Source organism: Pleurodeles waltl, chromosome 6, assembly GCF_031143425.1.
Source record: "Pleurodeles waltl isolate 20211129_DDA chromosome 6, aPleWal1.hap1.20221129, whole genome shotgun sequence".
In the NCBI taxonomy this organism is placed as follows: domain Eukaryota; kingdom Metazoa; phylum Chordata; class Amphibia; order Caudata; family Salamandridae; genus Pleurodeles; species Pleurodeles waltl.
Genome location: NC_090445.1, coordinates 278266702 through 278288352, shown reverse-complemented (window position 1 = coordinate 278288352; position 21651 = coordinate 278266702). Strand labels below are relative to the sequence as shown.

General features: G+C 45.0%; 1 protein-coding gene across 1 annotated transcript in view; it reads right to left on the bottom strand.

Moving 5' to 3' along the window:
- Positions 1–21651, bottom strand: part of SMARCD2 (SWI/SNF related BAF chromatin remodeling complex subunit D2) — a 631810-nt gene that overhangs the window by 563012 nt on the left and 47147 nt on the right. The window lies entirely within an intron of this gene.

The following is a 21651-nucleotide window of genomic DNA, read 5'->3' as shown; positions in this document are numbered from 1 at the left end:
TGCATACTGCAACACTGTGAACTCCAATGCCATGACACTGCTCTTACTGGAATCCCCTCAAAAAATACACACTCCTAGTTCTATGTAACACTGCGGATTATGATTTTTTTTGTTTTGTTTTACTTTTTTCCGCGGAGAAAGAAAACCTTTGAAACTAAAGCATACTATTCAACTCAGCTTCATCTTGAAGGCTCCCCCTCTACAGACCCACCTACACTCTTCAAACTTACAAAACCCTCCACCACCACACCCACCACAGTCACACAGGTGTTGATATGATCACTTTGCTCAAACTCAAAACATGCTTTCATCTCTATTAAATCCGTAAAACATTCAGGGGGTCATTCAGAGTCTTGCCGTCTTGAGACAGCCAGACTCGGTGTAGTTGTCATACCACCGCAGTAGTGGCGGTCTGATCTGCCCCATTCTGACCGAGCCTGAGCCGCCGCAGTCCAACCGCCGACACATCCAGGCTGCAGTCAGCCTGCAGCCTGGCAGTCCCGAGGGTTGCAAGCAGCGCTGCCCTCCGGATTACGAGTCCCATTCTGCCAGCCTTTCCCATGGCGGTTTACACCACCATGGGAAAAGCCGGTGGAATGAGGGTGCCTGGGGCCCCCTGGGGACCCATGCACTTGGCATGGTCAGTGCAGGGGCACCCATGCACAGCCCCATTGTGCATTTCACTGCCCGAATTATGGGCAGTGAAATGTGCAATGGGTGCTGCTGCACCTGCTGCACCGCCACATTGGCACCAGCTCGATTCCGAGCCGGCGTCAATGTTAAGGCCCTCTTCACCGGAGTGCCGGTGGGCAGAAACACTGCTTCTGCCACCCACCAATCTCTGAATGACCACCTCAGTGTCACCGCCCTGAAAAATCAAAAGGTTGAGTGGTCTGTGCATGCACTCTACATGCTTTCTCAGGCTGTTGGCAAGAATTAAGGGCCAGATGTAGCAAATGAATTTCACTGTTTGCGACGTGCAAACTGCACTCTGCAATGCACAAAACCCTTTTTGCGATTCAGTAACCTGGTTACCGAATCGCAAAACTGGTTTGCGAGTCAAAATTAGGAAGGGGAGTCCCCTTCTCAATTGCGAGTCGCAGTGCAATGTCAGATTGCTTTGTGACCGCGAACGTGATCGCAAACCAATTGCAATTAGCACCCATTTCAAATGATTGCTAACCCATTCGCGACCCCTTTGTGAATGGCATTAAAAAAATTCCTATGTACCACTGCCTGCTCTGAAAAAATGAAACAAAAACGTTTCATTTTTAGTTTTGTAATGCATCTCGTTTTCCTTTAAGGAATACGGGCTGCATAACAAAAAAAAAACTGCTTTATTTAAAAACTTTCACAGACATGGTGGTCTGCTGTCTCCAGCAGGCCACCATCCCTGTGAGTGCTGCGAGTCTCAAGGGGGTCGCAAATTGCGACCCACCTCATTAATATTAATGAGGTGGGCCTTTGCAACCCCCTTGCGAGTCGCAGATGGTGTCAGGGACACCATCCTACATTCCAATTTGCAAGTCGCAAATTGGAATATACCTATATCTGGCCCAAAGTTCCTAATGCTTGCATTCTCTCACTCATGGACGCAGTTACTTGAATCACAAACCAATAAACTGGACTAGATACTAAAATGTACAAACTTCCTTTCACAGAGACCTCTACTCACATGTATGGTATGTGGGGGATCCCTAAAAGAAGCAGCAGACACCCATTCCCAGAACTCCTGTGAGGAACAGAGGTTTTCCTTGAGAACATCTGAACATGCACACATTTGAATTTTCTTAACCAACATAATAGTAACATAAATACAAGGAGGTTGAGATGTGATGTATATAAAACCTGGTGTAAGGCTCCATAAACATAGGTGTGTTTTCAGTGATAGTAATAAACAACAGATTACTATATTAAGTGGGGGAATGACCGGACTGTTAACAGAATAATGTGCTGCATGGCTAAACACTTATAAAGTCCCAAGGGCAAGACCTACTGGCTATGCCAATGCTTGTTTTAGTTGGCATGCTGCAAAGGGAAAGAACAAGGAATAAGAAGGAGTAACAAGGAGGTAAAGCGTAGAAGAGAAGCAACAAGGCAGGCTGCTTCAATTTCTCACACTACTGTAATTATTTTTCTCACATGCTATTTCGAAAACGAAAACTAACCTGAAAAGCTGATTTGCCAGCAACTGATGGATATTATGTCTGTCAAGTAGAACATAAAACGGGACAGCATAACTAACACGGGTCCTCAAAATTGCTATCGTTTATGCGTTGCACACAGAATTTTTTTTTTTAAAGAACAAGCAGAAGTAGATATTTAAAGTCTGAAAATCTGTCTCTTATTTTGGTACTAGCCCTATTCACCGAGGGACTCCAGCAGCATCTGGCCAGATCGTGCTTCCAAGCCTGTGGTAAAAATAACTATCTCTCTCCTCAGTCCATTCTCTCACTCATTGCTTTCCCAAAATGTTATCCTGTGAAGAAAAACAACCCGAAACATTCATCATCAGCCAACCCTGTGGAACTGATACCTTGGTTTTCTTTCGCAACATGTCCACATTGTTGACAGATGACACAATGTTTTGACCTTTGCATGTGCACATTTTCCTATTTTAGAAACATTCCCTAACATACAATTTTCACTCTTAAGTTGGTCATTTTTCACATAACACTTTGTTCTGGTGTAAAGAGACTAATGTGGGGTCCAAGATATGTAAATTATAAATATCCTTTCTTGTCCAATGACTAAACAATGGGTACATTCAAACGTCACTAACCGAAAGAATGAGTTAATTTCAAGAATATTAGTAAGATGCAACGTTTGACCAGCATAAAACCGTTTTATCTTTGTGGGGATGGACAGAACGATGTGAGTTCAATCTGGTGAGTACCCACCGAGACTTCACCTTCAGTAATGCAGAACTGTCTCAAACGTACTTGTTTATGTTGAACCTGGCAGGACATATAAAGTAGGAGGCAGGATATGAAGTTGAACATGGAAGGATATGAAGTAGGCGGCAGGATACGAAGTAATCAATACTTCACATAGGTATAACGTGGCATAAGGATAATTTGAAAGGTCGAGTTTACCAAAATGAGGGATACAAAATAATCAATACTTCACACAGTAGTATAAATGTATATTATGGCATAACGATAATATGAGAGATCGAGCTGACCGAGATGAGGTTTCCCCCAGGTGCTGTATCACATCCGTGCATCCATGGAGAGACGCTATTCTCCTCATCGAGGTTCCTCTGCACCCCTTAGACATAAAGTGGGGAAAAAGTATTTCTACTCTCTCTAAGTAGCGACACACTTCAGGGAAACAGGGCCAAACAGACGGCATGAGGTGTCAGCTGTTCTGGACATGCTGCAACACAGCACCTTTAGAACATGACACGACTGCTGCTGACCACATTAAATATGCTGTACTGCGCCGTCTTACAAGGCATGATCCATGAGACCGGTGGGAAGATATCACACCTCAGAACTAGAGAGACTTGAACTGTCCCAGCAAAAAACATGAGCAGTGCTTCCCAGAGGGGTCACTCCGCCATTTCACTGCACCTCGAGTGCTCACAACTGACCGTAAAAGGGGCACGTTGTAAGTGACGGTGGCAAGGAGTGGGAAAGAGTAACTAGTGGGTTGTTCTGCCCCTCTGCTGAACCTCCTCACAACTAAGTTTCTGGCTGAGATGCCCACTGTACAGGTGGCTTTTCACTTCAGAGGAATAACTCACTGTTGAGTTTGGGAGTGAACTGTTCTGAAAGGCTATGGCCTGATTTAGATATTGGCAGAAGAGTTTGTGGTGCCTTAGCAAAGGAAACTCTTCATATAGGTAAGAATTGCAAGCTTATTCAGCACGCAAATAGAGCCACATCTTGACTCAGCGCAGTGCCGTCTACTGTCACCTCCGAACACAGGGCAAGCCAGAGGTGGAACCTTACACACGTTACATTCAATTAATATATCACAACATTACATCATACCATTATCTATCATTTAAAAAAAAAAAAAGATAAACATAAGATACATAAATGATAATGTGTATACCAATAAACATCAAACAACATTGTCTAATTAAATGATTATTCAGTATTTATAATTCAACACCCAAATAGGACAGTGTAAAGTAATATATAATGATAAGAACACCACAAAAAAAAATATACTAATAACTTTATGGAAATACCCTAAAACCATATGTCTTGCCTCAGCTTCCATGGTACAAATCTTTCTTGGGTAGGTTTGCGTAACCGCTTTTCCACAGGTACCTTGGAGTCCATCCCAGGACCTTACGCTGGACACCTCTCCTGTGCCTTTACAATGTTAGCCATGTTCCACCAACAACCACCTTCCACCATAACTGCATTGCCATTAGTTTTCTCTACTCTCACATACTCACTATAACAAGCCTCCCCTTTCCTTACAAACGTACTGGTTTTCAGACGTACTAAATCTCCCCGATGTAACTCTCGTTGTTTAGTGGCTTTTATGAAATCATATCTACTTTTCATTCTATCTTGTCCCAGCAACCACAAATATGACAGCATCCGCGCCATCTCTCAGGTACTCATTCCGAATTGACTTGGATAACCATGCTGGCAAAAGAATGGATGTGGGTTCTCCTCATAACATTATCTCCCTTTTTAAAAAAAAAAAAAAAAAAAAGATAAACATAAGATACATAAGTGATAATGTGCATACCAATAAACATCAAACAACATTTTCTAATTAAATGATTATTCAGTACCTATAATTCAACACCCAAATAGTACAGTGTAAAGTAATATATAATGATAAGAACAATATTACATCACAACAGTTACTCTGTCACAACGGTGAAGGATATCCTGTCTGCTGAAATCTAAATCCCATAGGATATAATGGGATTTAGATTTCGGCGGACAAGATGTCCATCGACATTGTGATGGAATAACTCGTCTGCCAATATCTAAATCAGGCCCTTTGAAACTATTGAATACATTTCCAATGAAAATGATGAGGGTGAAAAACATGCCCCAAGTATATTCCGTAGAAAATGGTCTCCTCACAACTCAAAGATCACTTTATTGCTCTCTCTGCGTTCTTGTAGATCTTTTGGGTGCTAGAGTAAGGAGTTATTGGAAGGTAGGATTTGAGAATAAGTCACATATGTTTGATGAAGGATTATAGCTATGACAGCACCAGAAAGTTATATTGCTGAACTACCTTGAAAGTCAAAAAAACATTGGCTTCACAACTACAGAAAACAAAAGAGATGAACTTCTCTTTGAAGAGTGAAGAAATTAGGGGCCATATGTACGAACACATTTTCCCATTGACACAGAATGGGAAAAACCCTTTGCTACATCTGGCCCTAGGTCTCTTCCTTAAAAAGGACTAAGGGCCAAATACATCACTCACTTACTATAAACCCTATTTAGGGCTAGGTTACTGAATGTGACTGGTGATATTAAGCAGGATCTAAGGAAAATAGGATAACTATATATTGTACAGATGGGGAGAGTTGCGATTATAAAAAAAATGAATGTCTTGCAGAGGCTACTCAGATTATTCCAGGCACTATCATAAAGAGTCCTGTTAGGAAATAAAAAAAGGTTAAAAAGTATTGAACCCGCAATACCTTTATTACAGCCCCCGCCAGTGACCACTCTTTGAACAAAAACACATGGCATGGACTCAGGCGGTAAGTGGGCACGAGAAAAAAACGAGAGGTGTGGGGATAGGAAAAAGAGACACGTACAGAGGGCTTGATAACATAGACATGAGACAACTCAGAAGATGCCAGGAGATGGAAATGAATAAGAAAGCTACACAAGAAAAATGCTCATAAAACAAAACACAGTAGATGGAAACACAAGTCCCTCACTCAACACCTACACTAAAAAATGGGCGAGAAGCCATTGCAGGTCTTCAAATGCTTGCTTACATACTAATTAACAAACATACACACAAAACAACTATTATGTTGCTCAAATGGTGCTGGCCAATTAAACAGTTGTATGCACGTGAAGAGGAGAAAATCTTTATATTATGACTGACAGTAAAAAATCAACCAAGTATGATTAATATGGGCTCATCAATATGTGACACACAAGAGCCAGTTGATGCTAGGTCTTCCACTAATTGTTGGCCTCTTCCTAGACACAATGCAATCAGTCAGAGTGGACTGCCATGGAGGTGTCCAAGTCTTTTGGTAGCCCATTCCACACATGAAAATGTTGAAGTTCTCTCAGCACTGTCAAATATGTATCAGGGTATCTTGCAGCAGTGTGTGGGGGCACACATGGCTATTTGCAGATGATGCTGAAGACAGCTACAGCAGCACTAGTGGCAGACGAATGCAAGGCAGGGATTTAGAACTCAAACCCTATGACATAGCGTGAGCCATAAGGTGGCGACAGTGGGCGTGAGGTGGGAAATCCTATCTACCCTACAGCCTTACAGCAGTCCAACAGCAGCTATTCACTTGTTTCAGGGGTGGCTACAACTGCAATAGGAGGCAGGTATGTCTTACAAGGATTTCTGCACTTCAATGAGAAACAAGCACCCTTTCTAAGTAGTCAAGCATTTCAGACTGGTGCCAAGTGTTGGGCGCTGCACCTCCCATGCAGCAGTTGGCTCACTGCTATTAAAAGTGTACTCAAGTGTTTCACTTATAATGCAGACTCCTGTCACTACTAGACCAATTATGTGGCTGAAGGCTGGTAAAGTGGTGAAAACTCCATATGCCATAACTGAGAATTAATAACAAGAAATGGCTATTACCTGGGCCAATCAACATATGACTGACCTATTGCCCCGCTCTAAAGCATGTTGTCGGTTGAAGCTATCGCTTTTGGGAAAAAGATAAAGCTGTCTCTGGCCAGCACTGTTGGTACTGTCCCCATTCGCATGGGTCATCTCCAAACTTATTGTCTCCTTCCTCCTATTTTTTCTGACCTGTTTTTGTTGGCTTTAGGACCCTGGGCACTTTACTACTGCTGACCAGTGCTAAAGTACAAGTGTTCTCTGTCAAAATTGTATTGATAATTGGTTTACCCATGTTTGGCATATTTAATTTACCAGTAAGTCCCTAGTGAAGTGGACTTTGTGTGCCCAGGTCCTGCAAATAAAATGCTACTATTGCAGCAGTGATTGTTCCACCCACACGTGTATCCCTATAAACTTGTCTCAGACCTGCCGCAGCCATGTCTGTGTGTGCAGTTTTAAACTGCCATTTCAACCTGGTAAGTGCACCCACTTGCCAGGCCCAAACCTTTCCTTTTACTACATGTAAGTCACTCCTAAAGTAGGCTCAGGCAGTTGCATGGGCAGGGTGCAGTGTATTTAAAAGGTAGGCCATGTACTAGTGTGTTTTAAATGTCCTGATAGTGAGATACTGCTAAATTCGTTTTTCACTATTGCAAGGCCTATCTCTCCCACAGGTTAACATGGGGATTGCCTTGAAATATCTTTTAAGTGTAATTTTCCATTGGAGGCTGAGGGATATATGGAGTTTGGGGTCTCTCAACACACAATTTAAAAATACATCTTTTGGTGAAGTTGGTTTTTAGATTGTAAGTTTTAAAATGCCAGTTTCATAAAGTGGGCATTTTTCTTGCTTAATCATTCTGTGTCTCTGCCTGCCAGTGGAATACACGTCTGGGTCAGTATGGCAGTTGGGCTGTTTGGGAATTCACTCTAGACAGTCACACAAGGGGAGCTGAGGTGTGGCCTGTATATCCTGATGGGTCTTCCTGAGCTAGAGTGGTTGGAGGATCTGACACACCAGAATAGGGCTGTGCCTGTCCTCACACAAAGAACATCTCTAATCCCCTGGAGTGTGTTTGGGGCCAGGGGCAGGGTTTTGTGCACTACAAAGACTTTCCTTTGAAGTTTGCCTACTTCAAAGGCAGAAATTAGTATAAGTATTGGACTCCTGACCCCACAACTTTAGAACACGGACGGAGGAGATTCCACCTGGAAGAACAGCTGGATACTGCAGGAGGAACTGTCACTCTGCGTGTTGCTTTGTCATGCTGGCATAGTGCTTGCTGCTTCTATCCTCGGAGTGAAAGAACTGGAATTTGCTTTCTACATCCTGCTTTCCAAGGTTCTCCAAGGGCTGGAACTGAGCTTCCCTTCTGTTAGGAAGTCTGAGGGACATCAAAGACTTTATCTGCCAGTGCCTGGGATCTTCTACTGAGAGTCCTGATTTGACGATTGGTGCCAAATCCAGTTCCTCGGCCCTTGGAAGTGGAAACTGGCATCCTGAGGACGGAAACCAACACATCAGAATGCTGTGGCTGAAAATTGATGCACTGCCTGGTTTGCGGCAGAAGTATTGTCCCGGTGCCTGCCTTGCAGCTGAGGAATCGACACAGTGCCTGCCTTGTGGAGAAAGAATCAACGCAGTGCCTGTAGCATCGACGCAGCGCCTTTTCCACCACAGCTCTATGATCACTGTACATCTGGATTTTCCCAACATCGTCCAAGGGCGAAATTTTCTGTGTGGCTCCCTTACCCTGACTAGAGCGAGGGTCTCTACTTGGAGAGGGTGCAAACCACTGTCAACTAGAGACCCCATTCCTAACAAGCACTAAAAAGTTAAAATCCTTTAAATGTCCATATTCTGATCAAGTTCAAATACAGAGGACCTTGAATTTGGGGGAGGATGATTTAGGGATTTAATATTCTGATGGACATCTCTAAGTGACAGTTTTAACCCTTCACATTACTTTGTTTGATACGACTTGCTACACTAGAAAGCTGCCAGAGAAAGGAACTGTCTGCTTTTGAGGGAATATGTGTGTCCATCTTTTAATGCTGTTTAAGATTCATTAATGAAAAGCCTTCATTATTAGGGTGAGCACTGTAAATAAACTTTTTTAATGGCACACTGCACTACCGACAGCGGTTCCAGTAAAAAAAAATTGAGTACACACACTTGAAAAGTTTAACAATAAGAGGCCAAGTATAATGCTCCCCGAGTGCTCTCTGATTAGTTGCAAATGTTTGCAGAAGCCTGTAAGCAAGAGTGATGCTTTATTTGCCACAGAAAAAATACATTCACAGCAATCTCAACCATGGTGACATTCTTCAAAGAGGAGCGCTCAAGTGGAAAACATTAGCCATGGAGTGGGTTATCAAGGAATTATTGTAGAAAACACGTTTAATTTCCATTTAAGTGATTATAGAATAAAAATACCTTCGTATTGATGTTCACTCTTTTACTTGGACTCGTGTGTTCTTTCTATTGCCAACCGTTGGGATACTCTGCCACCTAGTGACACGGTCAGTATGCTTCATAACATTTCAGATCAAAGTTGTTTGTGTTCGTACGTGCAGTAGGCATGCGTGTGCATTCTGCTCCTGAGGTGGGAAGGTGTTGTGAACAGGAGGGATCTTAGGACTAGTTCTAACAGAGAAAAAAGTATGGATCATTGGAGGTGAAAAAGAACTACGTCACTATGCTACACTGCTATGCCGGCTTATGAAGTTCGACGACCTTGACTGAGCTTCTCTGCCTCAACAAGCATTTGCAATGCAATAGGTCTCGCATATTTCGAACAAGTTGTCATCTTTCGACAACTGCGCCCACGAGCAAAAACAAAAGAAACCACGAGAAGAAACTGAGTGGCTCTAAGCCCCTTACTGAACACAACAGTCTCGCAAGCGAGACGAATGCGCAAGTGCATGCACTCCCAGGCTAGAACCTAAAAACGCATCTGGCCAAGTACAACGATAGATAATATATGTTTTCTAATATTCACTCTTTCTGTCTGCACTGGAAGGAATGTGTTTACAGTAGCAAACATTTCCAGAACACGGATGTGGAATTTGGTGTCTGATTTGTTTCGCAATAACTGTATCGAAAACTCAAGATTCAGTTGTAATTAATACCTGAAGCAGAGTCAAAAGCCACACCTTTCCCCCTTTAACGGGGAAAAACCTGCAAAGGTTGCAATTTGTCACATTTGAGATCTTCACCCCCACGCAGATTCGGACTTTAATGGGTTGATAAACATTGTAGTAAAACACCGAGCCACTCGAACCGAGGGCCTGAGGGTGTTTACATATTTAACATTTTGTGAATCTATTTATCACTGCGCAGATTTGCATGTGTCATGAAAATACAATATTGGACGAAAAAGATAATTACACATCTAATGCCAAGGCATTTCATAGTGTATTTTTTCCACACACAATTTATTCGGATTTGTTTTCACTTAGCAACTACTTCCCCAAAAAATGTTCATGACCTATATGTTATGAATTATTTATTTTTGAGGATCGCAAAACAGGTTTTGCTAGTTTAAAACGGGCTGTTTCCAATGGAAGCGTTTCTACATGTACCTTTGGCTCCAACACAATGTACTGTACTCAGAACTTGCGGCTGGAACTCAAACAACAAGGAAGTAAGAACATCTTCAAATATTCACCGAGAAGCAGAACACATTTTGCGAACTTTTGTGTTTCTCCCGTCCAATGGAAAGAATATCCAGCTTTTAGCGATTTAGAATTTCGCTGCTATACTGAAGAAACAGTGAAAGCGGGACTGCTGATTTTTAAACATGAGATGAGTGAAATTGTGTTATTTTTTTCCTGGAAAATTTCATGAAATACCATAAAAATTTAACAAAATTATACTCTTAAGGAGAAATATGGGTTGTCTGTATCTCCCATTATTTTTCACGCAACCGCGCACTTTAGGTTAAAAATCTTAAGAGGTAGAGGAAATAATGCTTCCTGACGAGATATTTTCTAGGCGAACGAGTCTTTTGATTAAAAATTACTTCACAAAATTGCACAGTGCGACATTTCAGTTACTACGAGGAAATTTCGCCAGCGTAATTAAAATATTTCCCAGACCTACTGATTTTAAGAAACTGCAGTGTGCTGGTTAGTTGATGTTAAGGAATGGCAGCATGGAGGTGTGCTTTTTCTTTTTAATGCCTCTGAACAGCCCAGCCTGTGCAAAGTGATATTTTTACTCTCCAGTGCAGGGTGGCTCAAATACTCTACAATAGGGAGGCCTGTATACCCCTGTAACAGTGGGACTGCATGCATGTTGTACAGTGACCGAGCAAAAATATGCAGGTGACTTCACAAACCACACTGGCAAAAAGAATAATTAGGGCCTCATTACGAGTTTGGCGGTCCGAGGACCGCCATGTTGGCGGTAGTGGTCCAACAGGCTGGCGGAGATGACCGCCAAATTATGACCATGGCGGTATTCCCAACAGAATACAGCCAAAGCACCAGCGGCACTGCCAAGGACGACATTAGTCACCTACAGGCCAGTGGAGACCATGTTTCCACTGGACAGATTACGAGGCTGCACACCGCCAAGGTTTCTGCTGTGGTTCCCACCACCAAGGAAACCCAGGCAGAAACCAACTGTATAAAAGGAGACGCTCACCTTCAGGAAGCCATAGTCGTCTGGAGTCACCATCGAATCTGGACTACACGTCTTCCCGCTACTCCTGCTCCCCAACGACTACGGAATCTGCGACAATGACAACAGCAACAGTAAGTACACACTCTTACCTGTTCCTGTTGTATATCAACAATTTTGGTACACACACACAACACACATTCAGAAAGGGGGTGCGAGGGCGACACTCACACGTAACTGCACAACAACACACACTCACAGACAGCCACACACAAGCTCGCAAATACACAACAAACATGCCACGGTCACCACACACACAAATTCACACACACAAACGTCACAAACACACACAGGTATGCACGGAAACACCGCATAAGCCCACACTCACACACTAACACACACCACAACATGTCAGAAAAACATCACATCCTCACCAACTACAATCACTTTGCAGGGACACACAGGGGAGACTACTCAGGGACACATCACACTGACTTCACAACTTCACACCAACACGCAAAACACACATACAAATACACAATCAAACTACATACTGATAGACCTATAAAGAACTTCATGTACATAACACTCAAACACTCAATGTACACAAAGCCACACAACACACCAACAAACACATCAACACACCAACACACAATACCAACACAACTAATCCCTTCAACACACAAATGTCCATGACAGAACACATACCCAACCACTTTCGGTCAAAAACAATGGACAAAACAACACATACTGCACAAACAACACACCTAGCCCAAGAAGAACACACACACACACACAACTAGTGTCAGGCAGGAACACCTCCATACTAGGGAAAGAAATGCATAACAAAGATGTAGCTAGGAGACCAACCACTGGTTGGTTCAAGTAATTATTTAAAAAAACAATATCTTATTAACAAAGGCCAGTCCACAATGCAGGCATGCTGCATGCACACAGTGCACAGATGTGTGCTCCAAACTTGACTCCTGACTGCCATGTAACCTCCACAGGAAGGGGCCATCAATGGGGCAGGCAGGCACCTCAGGGGTCGTCTGCGGTGGAGGGGGGTATTGGGTTTTGGAGGGGGGGGGGTCTTTGGGATCAGACTTGGGGGGGGGGGGGGAGTTGGACCTGGCCTGGACTTAGGTTTAGGGGCGGGCTGGCTTTTCGGTGGAGGGGTAGACTTCTTGGCAGGGGGAGGGGTATGGGAACTTGCAAGGGAGGCAGGGGAGGGCTTGGAGGTGGAAGGACTGGACTTGGGGAGGACCCTGAACGTTTAGGGGTATCACAGGGTGGGAGAGGAGTTTGGAAACAGGCAAGCTCTGAAAGAAAAGCTTTCTTAGACACACGGGGATGGTCATAGCAAAAGGGTCTGGGTGTGGAGGGAGAGGGAGTGGTTGTAAGAGGTGTTGGCATGGATGTCTTGGGTGCATGTTTGTGCGAGGTATGCTTGTGGGTTGTGGGTGTCTGTTGGGTGGGTGAGTGTGGGTGTTTATGTGTCTTGGGAGGAGGGGGGTGGAGGTACTGGGAGATGCCGTGGTGGGTGGGTGAGTGAGTGCCTGTTGGGGTGCTGACTGCAGGTATGGTGGATGTGCTGCATGTAGGCATGTCTGCTGTCGTGGTGTCTGCGGATGTGGTGACTGGGGTGGGTGTCTGAGGGTCTGCTGTTGTGCTGTCTGTGGGTAGGATAGGAGTAGTGGCTGAATCTGTGAATGTTGGTGTGGTGGCTGCAGATGTGTCAGGTGTTGTGTCAGTTATGCTGGTGGTGGTGGGGGTATCAAGGCAGGTTGAGACTGTTGATGTGTGTGCAGGTGTATGTTGCTTGTGTGCATGCTGGAAGTGTGTCTTGTGGTGCTTGTGTTTGTCTTAGCTACCCTTGGATGTTGAGGTGGATACATGCTTGTCTGTCTGTCTGCTTTGGCTGTGGAAGAGGGGTTTGGAATTAGGAAGAGGAAGGTGGAGGGAGTACAGAAGACAAAGTATGACTGACTGCCATCAGTGTGGAGGCCAGAGCCTGAAAGGATCTCTGTAGGTCAGCCAGTCTACTGTGAACGCCTACCAGGAACGCATTGCTCTGTTGTATCTGAATTGCCATACCCTGGATGGCATTCATGATGGTCGAATGACCCACAGAGATCAACCTCCGGAGGTCAAAAGCCTCCTCACTGAGGGCAGAAGGGCTTACAAAGGCAGGGACAGAGGTCCCTGTGGCAAAGGAGACACCTACCTTCTTGGGTGAGCTGGCACGGCCAACTTGGTGGGGAGCTATAGGGAGGGCGGTGGCAGTAAAGGGGGTGGCGGACAGAGATGGTATTAAGGTGTTCCCAGATGGGTCCACCACTGCCATGGAATGTCCACTGGAGGAGGATTCCGATGATGAAGACGTGGATCATGTCTCCCCATGGCACTCCCCTCGCCCTCTGGGCCACAGAGGCTCTTGGTGTCGGTGGTCTCAGCACTTCGGGTCCTGTGGCCAGCAGCTTCCCCACTCAGGTGTGCCCCATCTCCTTCGCCTGCTGATGCTGATGAACAGAAAGAGAGAGATAGAGAGGGTCATCACATTCTTGACACACACACACATTACAACATTGACAACAGTAATAACTCATCTATGTCAACTAAAGCCCCGGTTAGAAACCATTCAGAGCCTACAGCATGTCATAACAAGATACTGCTAACATTCCCATATGACCACAGTCTCACCCACAACATAAACCAACCATCTGACCACTAAATCACCATCCCATCAAATCAGCTGTAACTCAAGAGCATCATGCACAAGTTGGATTGGATACTTCTCCAATCTATCCCCATGCAGAGCATCACTGTCCATCATCAAATGAGTCTAAGGAAATGCAGTTGACAACACAATATCATGCATCCCCTACTCCACACCCGCCCAATCCATCACCGGTAGTCATGTTCCATGAAAGTAAACTCATTTCACTTCAAATACGACACAGCATGTTGCTTTCCAATCACTTGCCTAACTTATCATTCTGTACACAACTTACACAATGGCAAACATCTCAGATGAAGACACTACATAGGGAATACCCGGTGTGCATCTCAAAATGACATAGCATGTCATTGAAACATCTATCTAAATATTAGGAAAATATTGATTAGGAGTTTCTGGACCCACTTATCTAGTTCATTGTCACATAAACAACAATTCTATGTACTGCAACAACCACCTACTTAGCACACAGGATACATCCACAGACAACCACAGGGAGCATAATAACACCAACAATACAATGGACCCCAAACTATGTGCATGAAGGGCTCATAGCATTCCACCATACATGCTGAATTGAAACCTCTACATTACAGCATCTGAACACCTACATCACTAACAACTGTCCAGACATGATTTCTACTACCTGAGTCCAGAACTAACACTTACACAACTGATTACTAATGTACCCATGAATGACACATACACCTATAGTCAAGCAAATTGAATGACAACATATCCCACAACACCAACATGTGTATATGAAATGAAACACCTGTTACACCATTAAGTCAGGTAGAAATGAACAGAGCTATTACCAAAACTGTCCCAACGGCCTCAGATTTGCTAAGCTAAGTCTGGCAAAAAAGAGGTTTCAACACCAAATCAGGCACAAAGTATCAATTGACACATGATGTAGGCAGCAAATAGCGTATGTTGCAGTCATATAGATATGGTATTGCCCTTTGTAGCAGGGGCAATATACACCGGCTAAGTGTTCAGCAGTCTAGCCACTTACCTTCTCAACACCAAATACATTAGGATAAAAGGTATCTGTACACGTCAGTGTAATGCCATAAAATATCAATGTATTATTGTCATCATGAATTTCACATTGTATGATGTCCACCCTGATCAAATTCACATTTTCCAATGTATGAATCTGACATGACAATGGGGACACCTCCTCAAACCTCAGAGGGAGTGTTGTAAGTTGCCCATACCAAAAGCCTGATTGACATAAAGGGGGTCATTTTGACCTCGGCGGTCTTTTTGTGAAGACCGCCGTGCTGAAGACCGTCAGAGGTGGCGGTTTTCCGCTCGGCGTATCATGACTGTTGGCAGCCCTCCGTCCTTTTTCGGACGGAGAGCCGCCAACAGCCATACTGGCCAGGTCAACAGAACACCGCCCACCGAATCACGTCCTGTTGACGGTGTGGTGTCGGCGGAGCAGCCCCCTAGGATCCCGTCCCCTCCCGGAGGATCAACGGACCAGGTAAGTTGATCGTCCGTTAGGCGAGGCGGGTGGGGGGGTGTTGGGTGTTGTGTGCGTGCTTGGGGTGTGCGTGTGTGTATGTGTATGTAGAGGGGGTGTGTGAGTGCGTGTATGCTTGCGGGGTGTTGTGTGTTTGGGAATGAGTGCGTGTATGTCTGTAGGTATGTCTGTATGGATGTGTGCGTGTATGTTTGAATGTGGATGTGCGTGTCTTACTGTGTGTGTGGCGGTTGGCATGTATGTCAGTGTGTGTGTGTGTAAGTGTGTTGGTGGTGCCTGCGTGCTTGTCGGGTGTGTATAAGTGATGTGATATTGGGGGTATAGGTGGGGAGGGGGGTCCTGCCACCTTTTGGGGGTGGCAGGGGTGGTGGGGGGTGTAGGGGAGGGAGTGGGGGTGGGGGACACCCCTATCAGTCCAGGGAAGGAATTCCCTGGCACTGATAGTGCTTACCGCCATGGATTTCATGGCGGTTCCAAACCGCATGAAATCCATGGCGGTCAGCCAGGTCTCCAGCCCAGCGGTCGTCTCCGCCCTGGCGGGCGGAACGGAGAAGAGGCGGATGACCATGGCGGTGACCGCCATGGTCATAATTGCAAAAATTTGACCGCCAGCCTGTTGGCGGTCTTACCACCGCTTCTCCGCCGTCCGCCAGGGTCGTAATGACCCCCAAAGTGTCCAACTATTTCAGGACACAGGATTACTTGGCCCGGTTACTCATCAGTCAGACCCAATGTTGCACAAAGAGCTGATCCAGTGGAATAGGAGTGGTCAGAGACCAAAGAGCTATACAACTTACCATTTGGGTAAACGGACTTGAGAACACTAGGTGGGAAGGAAGACACAGCAGGTTACAAACATGTATGGGTGAGTAGAGTCACACATATGACACAGTCACATGTGCATCTCCACATGTAGTCATACTAATTGGTAGACAAAGGTAATTAGCATGTTCCCATGCACAATACAATGGCCACATCTGTGTTTGTATGTTGGCAACTGTAGTACCATGTCTTCCTAGTAGTCGCCATACCTGTAACACTTAGCACATCGTCACAGCTGCAATACTTAGACATCATACACTAAACTTTCAGAGGCAAGTACCTGGGTTCTGTTAGTACTTACCCTCTTGTGGCTACTGTGCTGCCCTCAAATGCCCATCCACCTCAGGGTAGGCCACCGCCAAAATGCATGCCATTGGGGGGGTCAAGGTCTGATTGGTACCCCTTCCTTGTTGGAAGGATATCCCCAGCTGGGCCTCTGCGGTCTTCCCGACCCGTGACATAGGTCCTCCCACTGCTTCCTACAGTGGGTGCTCTGCCGGCTGTGAACCCCCATGGTCCGCACTTGCTTGGTCATGGCACACCGAATTCCCTTCTTCCGACGGGTGCTGACCTACATGGATGACACAGACAAAAAGAAAAAGTCATGTCCACATGCACCATACCAATAGTAGAGGACAGTACACGTCAGTGACAGCAAATAGGCAAACATTCCCATCCTCTCAACTCACACTCATTTACAAATTATCATCTGGATGCATCAACATATTCACTACTTTACATTTCAGGTACACCATCATACACCACACCTATCACACACTTGTATGGCACTGGACTCACCTGCTCCTCTGGTGCACCATATAGCTGTTCATACAGGGGTAGGGCCTCAGCCACAAGCTTATCCAGCTCTTCAGGGGTGAAGACTGGGGTCCTATCACCTGCTGGACGTGGCATGATAGCTCCCAGAGGCAGTACACAGCAGCTCACGTAGTGGAGCTCTTGCTGGCAGCAGTGTCAGGAGTGAAGTGAGCAATACTGCAGAAGATGACGCTCATGTCTGCCATGTACATGACCGTCACCACTGGCGGACAACGCCATTACCCCAAGTCTGCTTTAGGCAGCAATGTCTTCCAATGGCTAATTCCACCGCGGTTGTGACCAGCTACAGCCCATTACGACTTCCACTGGCAGACTTAGGTCACTTCCATATGTATAGTACAGGTGTCTGCCATTTCAAGCACATTTTATGTATGTAAGATTTTTATTATCTGCATTATTAGCTATACCCCATATATTGCAGTACAACTGTAATTACTGCCTTCATGTTTAGTTGTCAATTTGTGCATCTGTGTAGTAAATGCTGTGTTACTGGAGGATATGTGGTGAAACCAATGTACACCTACTCAGATATTCCCATGTGCTTTGAAAACGTAGATAATGTGCAGATCTGATGCCTACCATTCGCAATCCCTATAGGGGACCGTTCAAATCTTGTCAGTGCTACAATTCTTCGGTCCTTTCAGAATACAGTGTCCCTAACTGCAGGAATGTCTCAGCCCCTGTTTAGTCTGGTTTTGAGGGATGTACTCTGTGCATTGCTTAAACACCTGAAAAGTTTCATCAGGTTTCCCCAACGTGTGAATTTGGCCTATGTGAAGGGAGGGTTTTATGCTATGGGACACATTCCACATGTGGTTGGCACCACATGTCACCCATGTTGCCTTGGTTGCCCCCCAGTGCCAATGAACAGGTGTATAGGAACAGGAAGAACTACCACTCCATAAATGTTCAGGTGTTGTGTATGGCAGACCAGTACATTTCACAAGTCAGTGCTAAGTATCGAGGATCAGTCCATGATTCCTTCATCATACGGAACAGCAATGTCCCACTCCTGATGACAAAGCTCCACACAGAGAGGGCCTGGCTGGTTGGTACGTTACAACTGAAATGTGTGTTTGCAATGTATGTCTCCTGCCATCACAATGTTGCATGTCCCTCATATCTCTGTGTGTTGTTCTACCAATTTCTTTACAGGTGACTTTGGCTATCCAAACCGACCTTGGTTATTGACACTAGTGAGGTACCTAACCACGTCACTGGAAGTCTGCTACAATGAGGCCCATGGGAGGACAAGGCGTGCCATTGAGCGGACCTTTGGGTTCCTGAAGGCAAGATTTAGGTGCTTGAACAGATCAGGAGGAGCCCTCCTCTACTCACCCAACAAGTTATGTCAAATAATAGTTGCCTGCTGCATGCTCCACAATCTTGCCCTGGAACAACAGATACCATTTATAAAAGATGAGGAGGAGCTAGCAGAACCTGTGGGTCGACATGCAGATTTGCCAAGTGATGAAGAGCCAGAGGAAGATGAAGCAGGAGACTCTAAGGCAGATCTCATCAATCAGTACTTCAACTGACTAAAAGGTATGTAAGTAGACGTAATATTGCGGTTCAAAATTGCAACCTGAAGTAAGTGGGTAGCATGTCACCTCCTTCCTTGCATTACCTGTGGGGTTGTAGATAGCTCCAATGCCTAAGAATGAGTTGTGTATGCAAACTAAAAATATGTATTGTGTATAGAACAGAGTGGTCTACAGTATCATGTATTGTTATAGCAGGTGAAAAGTTACACTTGCGGACATGACTTCTCTGATTTGAGGAGTGTATTCTGCTTTGTCCCATAACTCTTCTCTTACAAACACAGATTAGCCTGTTTGGCTCATAAACCTTGGCAAACAACAGACATTGTCAGAATCAGATGGGAATTGCAGACGGGCAGGAGAAGTGGACATGGCTGATACCAGGTACTATGAGTCTTGATTGTGTGGAGTGTGACTAACATTGTTAGACTGTCAGGACACTGGGGTGGAAAAGTGTTTTCCAATCAAGGTCACCTGTAGGTTACAGGAGATTGTCAAATGCTGTCATTTGTGTCTGGATATGTGTCTGGCTCAAGTGTAAATGTAGGAGCATAGCCTCTCTCTTCACAATGGTAACAGTTGTATGTATTCTACCTTGAATCTAGCTGTCAGTGTGCTCCTACTTCGCAAACCATTATGCATGTCACTGTGGACTGACATAGGGGGAATGACAAGCCTACAGGTATGTGACCAATGTAAGTGAAAGTTTACAGGAATGAGTAGACCAGTACTGATCTCTGTCTGTACCATGGGATATGTATATTTGGAAGCTATGGTATGGGTACATGATAAGGCTTTTCCAGGTGATATAAAGAACCAATCTGTATGCCTCCTGCCTTGTGGGTAGAGTTACATGACCCTAACTTCTGTATCACATAGGTTAGCATTGTGTTACACCTTAGCAGACATCCTGATGCTACTTTCAGTCATGCTCTTTGTGCTGTTAGCATATCTGTCACTGATTGTGTGTAGTTGTAGTTTACAATCTATTTGAAATCTGTCCTGTTACAATCCTATTGTAATGAGTCTCCTGCTGATGAAGTCCACGTATGAGGTCCATAACAATGGGTGTACAATACAGAGGGACATGATTAGACTAGAGCTGTCATATAGAACTATTGTACATGGTTGATAAATGAGACATACACAGGATCTGTGTTTAAGTGTGATTTATAGTGGAAATACAAAAAACATATGTGGCTATTAACGTAAAACACACACAAAAAATGGTGATAGGTTTAGTCATGGTGGATGACCATTGTGGTAGCTGCTATACCATTTGGGAACACATATCCAGTGTCCTTGCACCATAGGAAAATGGAGATTGGTTACAGAGCAGTCAACAGGGTGTACCTTTGACACAGAAGGGGAACAATTCAGGAGAGGTTTACTGCCTGGAAGTGGATTTGGTCTTGGCATCTGCTACTGCTGGATGTCTGGTTGGACGTCCACGTATCTGGGAGGGGGAAATCCTTCAATCACAGAGGGTGGGGTGCCTTAGGAAAGTCCTTTCCCTGGCAGGGCCTCCATTCCACTAGCAGCTGAACATGTAGAAGGGCCTGATGTATCATTGCCAGTGGAAGGGGCCAGATTTTGGGTACAAAACCTACTCAGTGTGGTATTAATGTTTCTTAGCACCCATGCAATAGAAGCCAAGTGGGAATTTTGTGCCTGCCACTGCTGCATGACTTCCAGGTGGTTGTCGCTTTGCAGCTTTTGGATTTCCCCCAACATGGTGATAACTTGGCCCATCATGTCTTAGAAACTTTGGTCGGCTCCCAAGACATGGGAGATGGTTTCCTGGTCAGTAGTGCCCCTTTTAGACCCCATTCTCTGGCCCACAGCATCCCTCCCACACTCTTCCCCCATGTGCCTGGGCCCCTGGCACAGTGTGCCCACTCCTAGTGGTGGCAGGCAGGTCCATCTTTGTCAGGGCTGGCAAGATGAGACTCAGGTACCTGTACTGTGGGGCACAAAATGGGGGTGAATGGTTGCCTGTGATGTAGATGCAACAGGGCTGGGAGGAGTTGATGTGGGCAGGGTGAGGCTGACAAATGTTGACTGACCAGTGTCCCAGATGGGCCAGGTTGTTCGTGAGTGTCCGGACACCCAGGGATGTTGTCCTCACTGGGGCCTTTATCTTGAGGGGTGGAGACAGTCTCTGGTGTCCTCTCCATGGTGACAATGGCAAGGTTATCTGGGGAGAGAGTGGAACACAGAGTTCATGTTACAATGGGGGTTTTGTAGCAGTTGTTTGAGATTCAGACAGTGCCTTAACACGATCCCCAGAAAGGACATTGACAGCTGATGCACTATGTAACTCGGTACAACATGAAACTCTGTAACTTCAATTCCATACACCATGTTTTATGTTGGTAAACTATGTTGGTAGTGACTGTACAGCTGAAGGCATCTGATAATGTCTGATAATTGACATGGTTGTTCACATCTGTTGCCTAGTGAACTGTCTGGCATGATAGCTGGCACAAATAAGAGCTGTACCATGCACATTAGTGTCCTCCTAGGAACACAGTAGATGAGTTAACAATGGACACTGACCTGTATCTGGATGTACTGCATGTGTATCCATCGATCCATCCATCTGACCTTCCAAACCAGGGGAGTATACAGGGAGTGTAGAATTATTAGGCAAATGAGTATTTTGACCACATCATCCTCTTTATGCATGTTGTCTTACTCCAAGCTGTATAGGCTCGAAAGCCTACTACCAATTAAGCATATTAGGTGATGTGCATCTCTGTAATGAGAAGGGGTGTGGTCTAATGACATCAACACCCTATATCAGGTGTGCATAATTATTAGG